At 40.2% G+C, this 12,595-nt stretch overlaps 1 protein-coding gene across 2 annotated transcripts in view; it reads right to left on the bottom strand.

Annotated features, from left to right (window-relative positions):
* Positions 1–12,396, bottom strand: part of LOC111577384 (sodium- and chloride-dependent taurine transporter-like) — a 41,686-nt gene extending 29,290 nt beyond the window's left edge. Inside the window, exon 1 of one of the 2 annotated variants that reach the window (XM_035954371.2) lies at positions 12,342–12,396. The gene's annotated coding sequence lies outside the window, so the exon portion shown is untranslated. Of the gene's footprint in view, positions 1–11,005; positions 11,258–12,341 lie in introns of those variants that run through there. The other variant, XM_023283628.3, reaches the window with a different exon arrangement.
* Positions 12,397–12,595: the final 199 nt, after the last annotated feature.

Below are 12,595 nucleotides of genomic sequence, written 5' to 3'. Positions count from 1 at the left end.
CCCAGTTCTGGTCTGGTGGAAACATGAATCTTGCTTTGCCCTTTGAATGCCTTTTCAGTGATGTATAATGACCAATTATACTTTTGACAACAATATAATACATATATTCTGGACTGTTTGCTCAGAGAGGATGTGCACATGTTTAAGTTATTATTCAAAGTCATTATTACACATCTGAAGGGACCATTTAGATTGAGAATGACAAAAACCTTTGCTGGCAAGCTACCTGACAAAGTGACTTTTGTTGGTGCCCCTGACTTACGTGTGATTACTTTCTGCCTCACTTATTAAGGAGGTCATGAAAATCAAGTTCAGGATAGATAAACGTTTAGATCCAGCTGTACTCCACTAGATACTAAACAGAATGGGACACAAAAATGCAACATCAAAGGACAAATACATTACAAAGAGAAGTCAGTTGCATATATGATCATCTTAAGCTGAATAAATACAAAATGAAAGAGGTTATTGTACTTCCACAGCATGGTTCCTCAGTAAATTACAGATGAGCTTACATTAACAATAACTTGTTTGACTACATTTTCACATGTGATAACGCCACATCAGCTGCAGGATGACAAACCAACCTGAAGTGGAACTTTGACAGCTGGTTTCTGTCGCTGCCGTAAATTTATAAAGACAAGGTTTGAATGGCAGCACGCAGATAGAAATTAGACTTTCGTAAATCATGTTCACTGCCTGTGCAAGCCCTCACAATGCCAATACCTGTCCACAAAGCATGTTCTTGGATTCCCTAATTAGATACTTATTGCCAGAGCAAATAATGATAGATGTGCTATGTAATGACGTACATTAGCACTTTGACTTTTTTATTATAAATATTAATGTATGATTCTGCCAAAACCCTCAGGGCCAATAGTGAAAGCACAATTGACCCTGCAAAGCCAGAGACAGCAGTTTATCTACAATCAACTCCATTCTAAGGGTGTAATTCTACTTTTACGCTTGACCAATCAGCTTGAATTACTTTCAGTGCTGCTAAATCATAACCAGAGGGGCTGAGTCTGGATCAGTTTAGACTTGGTTGATTCTCAGCTCATGTCACTCTTCATTAACTTCATTAACATTCGCAAACCTGTAAACTCCTCGCTTTTTTCTTGGGTTATTTGCAATTTTGAGTGCCTTCACATGTGAATATTGTTGAAAAAAGGACTGAAGCTTCATGTTTTTTTTTCCCGGATGTGACAAGTAACAGCAACACTAGTCAATGGCAGTTGAACTCTGGCAACAGAATAGTGTTGTGCTCTATTTTGGATGCGATTCAAAGCTGGATTTGTTAATATCAGAGTCTTAACAAATTGCTGGTCCTATCTTTTCTTTATTAACAGGAATACAAAGCATGCGAAGTCCTTCCTCATGGTGTTAACTGTGGTTTTGCAGTTTGATGTGAACTGCAGCTGTGGTAAGAGCAAACTGCCACTTTTGGCTTGCAGTTCCTCAAATGGCTACTTGAGGCTGGAGTTAAAATTAAGTAAATCTGTATAGATCTTAATGTTAAAATGCCCAATTTTACAGCACAATTACACTTGTTTACAGCCTGGTACAAAAAAATGTTTTGCTGCCTATAGTTAATTTTATAGTTAAAATTATATTAAGGCTTAAAGTTCTACATAATTAAGTGGGTGGCTGCTTTGAGCGGCAGGTTGGTATCGCTACAGGCCTGGAATCAATTTTTTTCAATTTTTTTTGGATGAGTGGCTTCTAATCCATTTTTCAGAAAAACTACGGGTGTCGTCACAGTGTTTTTAGCCATCTTTAAATATAGTCAATAGATGAGAGCTGTTATTACTCCCAATGACTACTCTGATGATTTAAAGAAAAAAGCAAAGCAAACAAAATACACTAACAAGTCCTCCAATGTCACAAGATGCACTCAGGTGGAGAAAAAAATGAGCTAAAGCTATTTTTGCTGTGAATGAAAGCTACAGCTAATCAAATATCCTTTGAAATAATGGTTTACATTGAGGCTGTATGTTTTTGCATGTCGCCTACATGTGTAAGAACCTTCAATAGAGAGATAAAAACCGATAAACTAAACTCTATTGAACCCCTCTTCTCTTCCTTTTCTCTCTAAAACTATTTAATAAAGCTCACATCCAGGCATTAAAGCGATCAGGGTCACAATGTACCACCACCATAGCTGTAAATTTCCACCCGACCATGACCATGAGAGAGAGGAAGAGAGAGAGTCATGGCGAGAGACAGACATACTTAGTAGTCAGCAGATGTCTGTCACTGTGGAAAATGTCGTCTTTATCTCTTTCCATCTGCCAGGCTACTGTGCCCTCAGCGACTCTCCCATTGTCTCTCTCATTCATTCACTCTCAATTTGACTTTCAGCAAGATATTTACAGAGGGCAAGACCGAGGACAATACCACGTTTCACATCAATCCCCTGTGGCTTGTTCGGTTGCTGCCTGTGGGCACACACTTTGTTTTCCATCCACTGTTTCAAAGATGTTTGCTTATTCTGAAAGCAATATTTTTATCTGAACATCTAAATGAACTTTTCTTTTCTATTTTTTTTCTTGCACAGATAGAACCAATATTAGTTTTTCCAACATAACCGAGTGCGCGTTGATGTGTCCATCTACAGTCTATCAGCTCTTTATCTCATGTTTGTCTCAGGTTCCCTCACATAAGTTAATGATTTCACAGTGAATTCCACACACATATTTGTCTTCAAGACTAGCTTCCTGCAGACAGTTAATTAATAATACTAAAGAGGAAACTGAAAGCATTTGCTTGTGCCCAAGTATTTCCTGCTTAGAGAGACAGTGGACTCCATTATGTCTGTGACAAACTCTTAACAGCAGCAGACAGTGATATTTCTTCCAGTAGACCTACATATTGAATTTAAAAAAATCCAACTACAATGTATGAGTTGTAAGAGGAAATCCTGTAACACTACAACATGCTCTGATATTGAATTTTTTTGAAGGAGAAATGACTGAATCACAGTGATAAATTGTTTGGAAAGTTCCTGGACCGAAATCAATGATATGTTCCTGTATGTATGAATTTTAGAAACACACATTAATGCATCACTTGCTAACACTGCAACGTGATTTAAAGATGTAGTGTCATTTCTAATCATCTATATATAGTAGGATGTCATCAGCAAACAAATGTTTAAAATATGAAGGTAGAGAGTGGTCAGATGATGAAACATAATGAGATATGCTGTAGCTGATCAATGAAAACATCCACAGTCAATACTCATGTACATTAAAGTCAATTATTAAAGAGAGGTTGTACATCATTTGAGATAAGCAAACATTTGTTTTGCTACTTTATGTTTCTCCATCCTTTTTCAATCTATAATCAAGTTCACAAGAGCATTTAGAACTGTACTCGCCAATAGCACTTTGGAAGAAATGGTGTACTGTCGTTATGCCACATTCACTCAATAAACCCCTAATATTCACTGCAATAACTGCTGGAGGCCAAGCACATGATGCATGTATGCATGTCATGTATATTGTACTGCCATGTTGGTACTGCTAATGCTTGCAAATCTGTTCACATTGCTGAAAAATAGTCGCTGCAGGTCTTAAGTCTGAGAAAGCGGCACAATCTTTGTAAGGCTAGAGCACCTCACAATGTCAAGACATAGCATGTAGCCTTGTGCTAAAGGATCTTGTGCCATGAGGTTGTGTGTTGAATGACTTGATGCATAAACACACAAACAACTAGGCAGGAATCTCATAGTCATGAGCTTGGGGTAATGACCAAAATAATGACATTACCAGTGCAAGATGATATACTTCATGCGTAGAAGATCCATGAAATTGGTTTCCTTTGCAGGGTGGCTGGGCTTACCTCTACAGATAGGGTGTTTACCTCATGCAATCAGAGTAGAACTGATGCTCCACTGAGTTAAATGGGATTGGGATTGCTTCCTGGACGTCTCCAAGTTTAGTCACATTAAAATGTGCAGACCAAGAACATGCTGAAGGGATTATATATGCCGTCTGCCCTGGGAAAGCTCCAGGATCCACAAAGAAGAGAGAAGGATATGAGCTACCTTGTGTACTCTGCTGCCACTGCAAACCTGGACCCAGATAAGTGGTGGAAAATTGATGTAATTGAATGGTGAGCATGAGCAGCCACAGATGCCAAGGCTGGTCCGCCCAAGAAAAGAGCTCCACCTCAAGAAGCTTGAAACAAATCCCAAGAAAACATGATTTCAAGATGGGTTGTCATAAGAAGTTCTCACCTGAGGTGGAGTTTTCTTATTAAAGTTATAAAGGTAACAGGGGTTGTTGTCATAAAGCACCGATGTATACTGTTGTTGACTATAAATCCGCCTCCAGTGAGCAAGTCCTGTTGTGGGAACCACACTGAATTGTGGGATGATTTAAAGCTCAGGCCAAAGGTTTGGTGTGAGACAGAGACTTGTTGTCTGGCGCTCCATGTGTGTGTCTGTGTGTGTGTGTGTGTGTGTGTGTGTGTGTGTGTGTGTGTGTGTGTGTGTGTGTGTGTGTGTGTGTGTGATCTCTGGACCTAGTAGTGACTTCAGAACCCAGCCAGCACCAACTACACACACCCCTTCTTCACTCCCAACCACTTACATAACACGCTCTCCTATTTTAAGACCATGTACATTTCCACTGGGTTGACCGCCTATTAAATCCACTCATCTCCCCCCGTTCTCATCCTCTGCTCCGTATTTCCTTCACTTCTCCCCTGCCACCCCAAATTTTTCACTCCTTCTTTTCATCTATATCGTAGAGACTCCGTCTTCCATTTTGTTTTGACAGTTTGTCAATATTGTGTGTTTCATTGTTGTAAATGTTCTACCAGCTTATTAGTTTATGAACAGTGATTGGAATCGCCGGATTTAAATCCTGAAGATGGCAGATTTGATTATTTCGCAGTTGACTGCCGCAGATCATTTAGTTAAACAGTCCAATTTGATTTCTAATCTTCCAAACAGACTGTATATTATGCAGTGAAGCTTTGGTGGTGCTTCTCTGTCTTTCCCTCTGCTTTCTCTTAATTTTCTCCTTAATATCTTCCATTTCGCCTCCTTTTTTCTGCCTCTTCTACTCCCCTTTATTCAGCTCACTCACCCTTTTCCTCCTGTGTCACTTATTTTTTAATCAACTCCTTCTCATCATCTCATCTCTTCCTTCTTCCCTCCCTTTTCACCATCTCCTCAGCTAAATTACACCCGCTTCCGCTGGTAGTCTGTTTTTTTCCCCTCCACTCTTTCACCTTCCCTCTTCATCCTGTGTTTCTCCCCTTAACATTTATTTTGATCTACCTCTCTTTGCATCCTCCCTTTCTTCTAATTCACTGCCTCAGCCTCATTTTTATCCCAAACACCGCCTTGTCTCCCTTTTTCTCTCACTTTCATTTTTGGTGAAATGGAAAATGTGCCAGAGAAAAACTGGAAAACGAAGAGAGGAATGGGGAGGGAGATATTTGTGAAATGCAGGGACGAAGTGAAAGTGAATGAAAGCTGTTAAAATTAACCGAGACCGAGAAAGTGAAAAAAAGGGAGGGGAGTGTAGGGGTAGACGAAAAGCATACAAATGTTGGTTACTAAGAATTAAGCTGCCACGGAAGGTGACAAAATGTGAGAGTCACAAGCAGACAGCGATAAAAATAGACGCCAACTGATAAAGACAACAGACAGCATGGCATTTCTTTGAATTTAAAAAGGGGAACATCACAATAAGAATGACTAATCTTGTGGAAAACAGAAACTGCAGCAGAGATAACAAGAAGAGCAAAAGTTAACGAAAAACAGAGGTGCATACCTTTGAGTCTGATGTAACCACAGTCAGCAGTCGCTGTTGATTCTTAAGTTTTGTTTTTCACATTCTGTTAGTACAAGTTACAGTAGATCTTTAGCTCTGTTTACACACATTGTCTACATGCATCTCAAAATCCCACATCCAGGAACTGAAACTAAAGTGTAAGAATAAAGCCTGCTTTGTTTTCATTAAGTGATCTGTAACCAGAAGATCTAATCTGTGTAGCATTAATATCACTCTTACTTCCCAAATTACCTAATCTAATGGTGTTATTTTGATGGTTAAGAAACATTTTCCACTGACATCTCATATTAGATATGTGGGAAGTACAAACTACAGTCTTGGAAATTTCATAGAAACAATGTTGAGTCTGTTGATCCAATCAGAAATTGCTCGGCTGCCAGTAAATCTGAGTCACGAGTTTCGAAAGCCTCCAAAAAAAACCAAGAGGAACTTTTCCACTTTGCCAGCAGGTGGCGCTTAATCTGCATTTTAGATATGAACTTATTTTAAACCGTACATTTTTCTTGCAGAACTCTTTCAGCTGCTAGAGGATGCTAGTAGATTGACTGTTCTGATGAAGGCACACAGTCAGCGTTGCGTTTTAGCACCTTGACATATGATGGAAGTTGGTAACGTACTTCGCAAAGTAGCATTTTCATAGCAGATCTTTTTTTAAATAAAGGATTTATTGTTTTTGTTTGTTTTTTTTAACACAGACTATAACAGATTTAGTTGGTTTTGCGGTATTAATCGGATACAAAGTGAACCAAGTTGCGATTTGCCGGGCTGAAAGATGAAGCCAAGGCCAAAATCTCTAGTTCCTTGAATGGCCATTTGAGGCTGCTTCAAAAAGAAAGTAAATCCCCATAGACCTTCATGTTAAACTACCCACCTTTACAGCTGAAATGAACAGATTTACTTCCCAGTACAAAGAGCAGTTTTGCTCTCTATAGCTGACTTTCTCCTTCATGACAGCAGCACAGGTATTGGAGTTGTATTCATGTCACTCATTTAAATTGCCTTTAAGGCCTAAAGTTATAAAGATAGAGACACCACAGAGATGTTGCTCAAAGACAATTAATGATGTGAAGAGTTCATCCATCTTTGTATTCAGTCAATGGGAGCAGTTTTAACATCAAGTTTGGAGCTGAATTTGTGGCCACCTAAGGAGTGTAAGTCCAACATTTACTCTCCTTTTAAGTTCTACTATGATAACTGTTTTTGGTGAATAGCCATGTCTTCATGTGAACTACATCCTTCTGATGCAACGCTGAATATATGTCATTAGACTGACAGAGAATACACCAAACTCAAAGTAAAACTCTTCACATAGTAGCTTTAAGACTCATGTCTGCAGATTTGCATAAATATTACTCAGCATCAGAATCTCAGTATTTACAGGTGTGTACTTGTCGACATATTTCTTGCCAGCACAAAGTACAAAAAATATTGAAAAGATTCATAAAGTATCCGTTCGTGGTTTGTGAATTGAATCACCTCTGGGACTTTTTTTACCATTCATGCTGACTTGAACATGAACTTCACAGTTCTCTGTTGTTGGTGGAAATGATCTTGACCTGAGGTCCACCCACTTGTGACTACAGCACATTGTCTTCATCAGCAGATTGAGTTTGCTGAGATGCTATGTAGCTGTAGATGTTAAAACTATTCATGAAACCTTTCCTGAAGATCTGTGTATTTGTCAATGCAGCATTTGAATAGGAAACGTCAGCATATGGCTTATTCGTTGATAGATTCACCCAACCAAACAATCACCCACCAAATCATTTGTTCTGGAGCTTTTTCTGCCAAAAAAAACCCAAACAAGTTGAAGTTCAAGCTTTGTTTAAAATCTGTCTTTACAAATTCATTTTTGCTGTTTGTTTTATTTCTAGCTGTTCTGATGGTCCATTTTTGAAGCAGAAAGAAAAACAATCCAACACATCCATCATCTCTTAGTAAATTGGGTCCAATGGCCACAAGGGGGACGCCGGTCTGTTCCACTCTTGTTCTAGATTAAACTGACTGACTTCCATCATCCTGACCACGCAGGGTGATGGAAGTGATGGAAGCTGCAAAAACAACTGCTATTCCTTTTAATAACATTAAGCTCGACTCTGGTGCCAGGAGCTTTACTGCTTTCACCTTCAACTGTCAAATGCTAAATACAACCATTTAGAGCTGCAAACTGCATTTATTAGCTGTTCAAACTACAAGTGGAACACAATTATACAAAATCATGCAAGATTAATGGGGCAGCTAATGACACCGAGGACACTGTGCTCCATTGTGTGTGTGTGTGTGAGTCTATGTGGGTCAGTGGTTCATTCTGGTTAATACATACAGTAGCAGCAAAGGTCTGGCCGGAGCCGAAGTCAAGGACACACGGTCATAAAAGTTCGACAGCGGCTCCGGCAAGACGGCCGTGTGATGTTTTAATCCACCGTGTCACTGTAGACACTCTATCGGCTTTCATTTGGGAACGCTGCCGTGCCTTATGGCTGAGATTTCACCAACACACGCTTACTTTCACTCTCACACACACACACACACACACACACACACACACACACACACACACACACACACCTACACACACCTACACACACCTACACACACCTACACACACACACACACACACACACACACACACACACACACACACACACACACACACACACACACACACACACACACACACACACACACACACACACACACACACACACACACACGCTCTTACTTTCCACTAAACTCAAGTTACTGACTTAATAAATCATTTAACAACAAACAAGCCTGCAGTCAACACAGCAACTTTCAGCGCTGCTCTGGCAGACTGACAGAAAGACAAACGAGCGTTCCTCAAAAAAATGCTAAACTTCAGTACATTTTCTGCTTACGTAAGAGCCCGTTAGGTACAACACACCAGCCACCACATCTATCTACTCCATGACCAGCTGTTATGTCTGCAAACATTCGACCCAAAGCCCTTCTCCTCAAATACCCCGTTGTACGTCACAAGTGATCCAAGGATCTTGAGGATTATTACCTTAAGTCTTGTATCATGCAGCCTCTGACAGGAGTCTTTAACTGATTTATCACCCTGGTCCAATCACTTTCCATCAACTCTCTCCATCAGACGTGTCACATTCAAGCCCAGACTTGGAAATTAACCCCATGAGATGCTGCCATAGAGACGGCACAGTGATCAGCCCTGAGGTGTGGCCCCGATGAGCTCGCAGTGGTCGATTCAAACCAGCGCTACAAATCATCTTGACAAGGACTCTTCAGCAGCCGGGATTAGATTAAACTCAGGGCCAACGCGACAACGTAGTAACCAAAGTTGGACAACCAAGTCCACCGCTTTATCTGCCAGTCAGGGTCATCCAGCTCTGATGTTTAACCTCAACCTTTGCCCCAAAGATCGATCTTATACATCGTTTCTGACATCACCCGAGTCCAACTACATGTTACAGAGCTGTCAACCAACAAAAACTTATTTATTCTGTGTTGCAGGAAAAAAAAAAAGTTGTACAGGTTGGCTTTTCCAGCCTGTCAAAAACACACTTGTGGGAAAATTGCTGAATCCAAAAAACACAGATATCACCCTTAAAATCCACATATCAGTGAAACTCTGCAGTGTGCGACATCAAACATCCTCAAAACAAAGGTTGCCGTTAGAAAGCCATTTCTAAAACCATTAAGCTTCACCAATCTTCAATTTAATTGGTATAAATGACTTCATAGGGGCTAAAAATCATTATTTTTGTCTGGATGTTTTGCACAGTTCTCACTGCTAGTAACAAGAAATTCCATTACAGGTTTTCTACACTCTGGATGTCAACAACTCTGGGTAATTTTCCAACACAGGCACTGATCCAAAAACGGAACAGAGAACTTAATAACAGAAGTAAACCCTACTGGAGCCTTCCTGAACTCTTACTTAAACCTTTTTTCCCACCTTTTTCAGCTACATATGAATTAAAAACACTAGAATTTTATGATGCATTTGGTAAAAAAGAATGGTATGCCTTATTTGAGGTGTTGGAAACAGACTGTATTTACTTTCCAAGAGCATATTGACACATATTTTTCAAAATTACCCCAAAACACACCGTGTGTGATAGCATTTTTTTCCGTATTTTTTTTTAACAAGCACCAAATATTTCTTCCTAATTGAGACACGTGCTTCATCACGGAGGACAAAATTAAACGAGAAGAAGAGAAGAGGAAGCGAGACAAAGGTAGAGCGAGGCGACAGAAACAGAGAGAGAGAGAGTGGGAGAGAGACATAGGCGCAAAAGGCGGAGAGAGAGCGCGCATTGGAGACTCGTGGTGAGCAGAAGCAACGCACTATGTCGACTGACAGGCGAGCATCTCCGCCTTCTCAGCGCTCCGAGCGCCTCACTTCCCCTTTCTTTAACTGTTCAGCAACGGAATCATCCCAAATAAAGTCAATACTTTAAAGCTAGAATGAGCTGCGCGTTTGGATAATGCCGTTTGGATCTTTTTTATATTAAAAAAGCGCATCTTTTACGCACGAAAAAATAATTAAAGAAAGACGCAAAGACTGCATGAATGTGTGGATATACGGAACAAAACAGGCCATTTAGGAGCTGAAAATGCAGAAAATTAGATTTTCTGACATCCTGAACGAGACACACACACGGAACAAGCACATGGTAATGACTGATTAAACATTAAAGATCCCTTGGAGACAATTGACGCACGCATGTGAGAACAGTCTGCATCTAACGGATGAAAAAAAAAGACACGAAGAGATTTGTTTTAAAAAATATATTCAGAAAATGAACACACGAACACATCAGGTTGAATTTAAAAACACAAAACGAGCAGTGTTCCCTCATGACAGCACGAATCAATGAACGCTCAGCGAGAGAAACAGCGTTTTTTTTTTCTAAAATAAAAAACCCAAACCTACAGCTTCCCCACCAGGAAACACATCCCTGCATGCTCGCTGCCACCACCAAAACCTCCAATAAGGAAACAACACCTAGAGATGCTCATCAACTTTTCTTAATTGCTCGTTAAAGCTTTGCAATTTGAAAGAAAGACTCATTCAGACAGATGCAAACAAAAGCTGGAATTGTGGAGAAAAGAAAAAAACGAGGAGAAATAAATGAATGAAAGCAGCGCGACCATCCCTCCCTGAACCGTTTTATAGGTGTGCGACGAGGATGTCGTTATTCGTTTACCTGCTACGTTGGTGTGATTTTGTAGATGATTTTGTGTCCTTTTAATGTCCTTTGAGCGCGGTTCCTTGTCCGTTTCGTCTTGTCCGTGTCCTCCTGTGTCCGTGAGAGCGACTGAGGGCTGGACGCGTCGGTAGCCTATATTTTAGCCTATTTATAAGCTTCTTTCTGACCTTTGTCTTTCGACAGAGAGGCGAGGGGGAGAGTCTAGTGGGGACTACACAGGCATCAGCAGTGGAAAATCACCGGCCTGCCTCCTCGGAGCAACAGGAGATGATGCCTTCAGAGACCACCGGCAACCTCGGATTTCTTTGAAAGTGCGCCTTTAGAAGAGCGAAGGGAAAATGTGGGTGATTTTTTTTTTTTTTTTAAATACGTGTTCACTTTTTCTTAACTACTGTTGCATTTATGTTTTGTTTCCGAGTGTTGATGCAAACTCAGATAACAGATGCATCTGGCCACATTCACAAGATTAATCTCCAAAACGCGCTGGATTCTGTTTCTAAATGCTTTAAATTAACAGGCACAAGATTAATTGTCTTTGTTTCTTTGCTTGCAATAGATATAGTGTCATGTTCAGGATCTATTTTATTTTTCCAACCCACGTTTCTTAAAGTTCAAAAGAAACGAAATAAACTAAATATTTGCAGAAGAGGATGCGACTTCCTTCCAAATCTGCTAAATCACCACTTGCCAAATGTAAAACATTAAATACACTCAATTCTGGTGCAGCTTTTCTCCTCATTTTAATCCAGGTTTCATGTTGTCATCACTTCCAATACGAAGCGCTTGAAGGCGATACGGTTTTTTTTGTTTTTTTTTTAGAGTGGCGGGTTTACGAGCAGCCTCTGAACGCAGCATTAAGGAGCATTAAAGTGGCAGTTCCCCCCACCCATTTAGTTGTTATCTTAACCGGCTCTCTCGCGGGCACACGCTCGTGTCAAGCGCGATCACGTAGAGCATCACTCCCCTTTGCGCGCGTGGCCGAGAGCGGGCTCTGGAGTGCGCGCGCGGCGGTAGAAATAAAGGAACGGGGTGTGCAGTTGGGTTTAGCATAATTTCATCTGGAGGTTTAGAGAAAAAAAATCTGTTTTATCGGTTCATTTTTCAGTTAGTTTTAGTGGCTAAAGTATTTTTTACAGCCCACATGTACTAAGACCTCGGTACAATTTTCTATTTAATCAATCAAGCAGTCTAAAAATTTTTAAAAAAGCCCCAAAAGCCATTATTACATAAAGAAAAATAAAAAATCAATACCTGGAGGTGGGCTTTTCATCATTGCATTAACACAATGAGCAAAACAACACTTACTGAAATACAAAGAGATCGCTTTGCTTACCAAAAAAGCGTCCCTACAGCTGTGATCACAGGAGCAGGAATAAAACTGACACCTGTGCAGAATCTTTATAAACAGCTCACCTGGACTGGCCAACTTGCTCCTGGGTCCTAGTGCCCTCCTATGCACACAGGAATTGTAAGTACTTGGCAATATTGTAATGAAATCCAGTGGCTGGAACACAACTCTCAATAGTGTTTGTTGTTGTACATTTCAAAAGGAACATACTGTACTTTATTAAAGCACAGAGAATCTTT

This window comes from Amphiprion ocellaris, chromosome 5, assembly GCF_022539595.1.
Source record: "Amphiprion ocellaris isolate individual 3 ecotype Okinawa chromosome 5, ASM2253959v1, whole genome shotgun sequence".
Classification (NCBI taxonomy): Eukaryota; Metazoa; Chordata; class Actinopteri; family Pomacentridae; genus Amphiprion; species Amphiprion ocellaris.
Note: the sequence above shows the minus strand (reverse complement) of the source record. Positions and strands in the feature narration are given on the sequence as shown.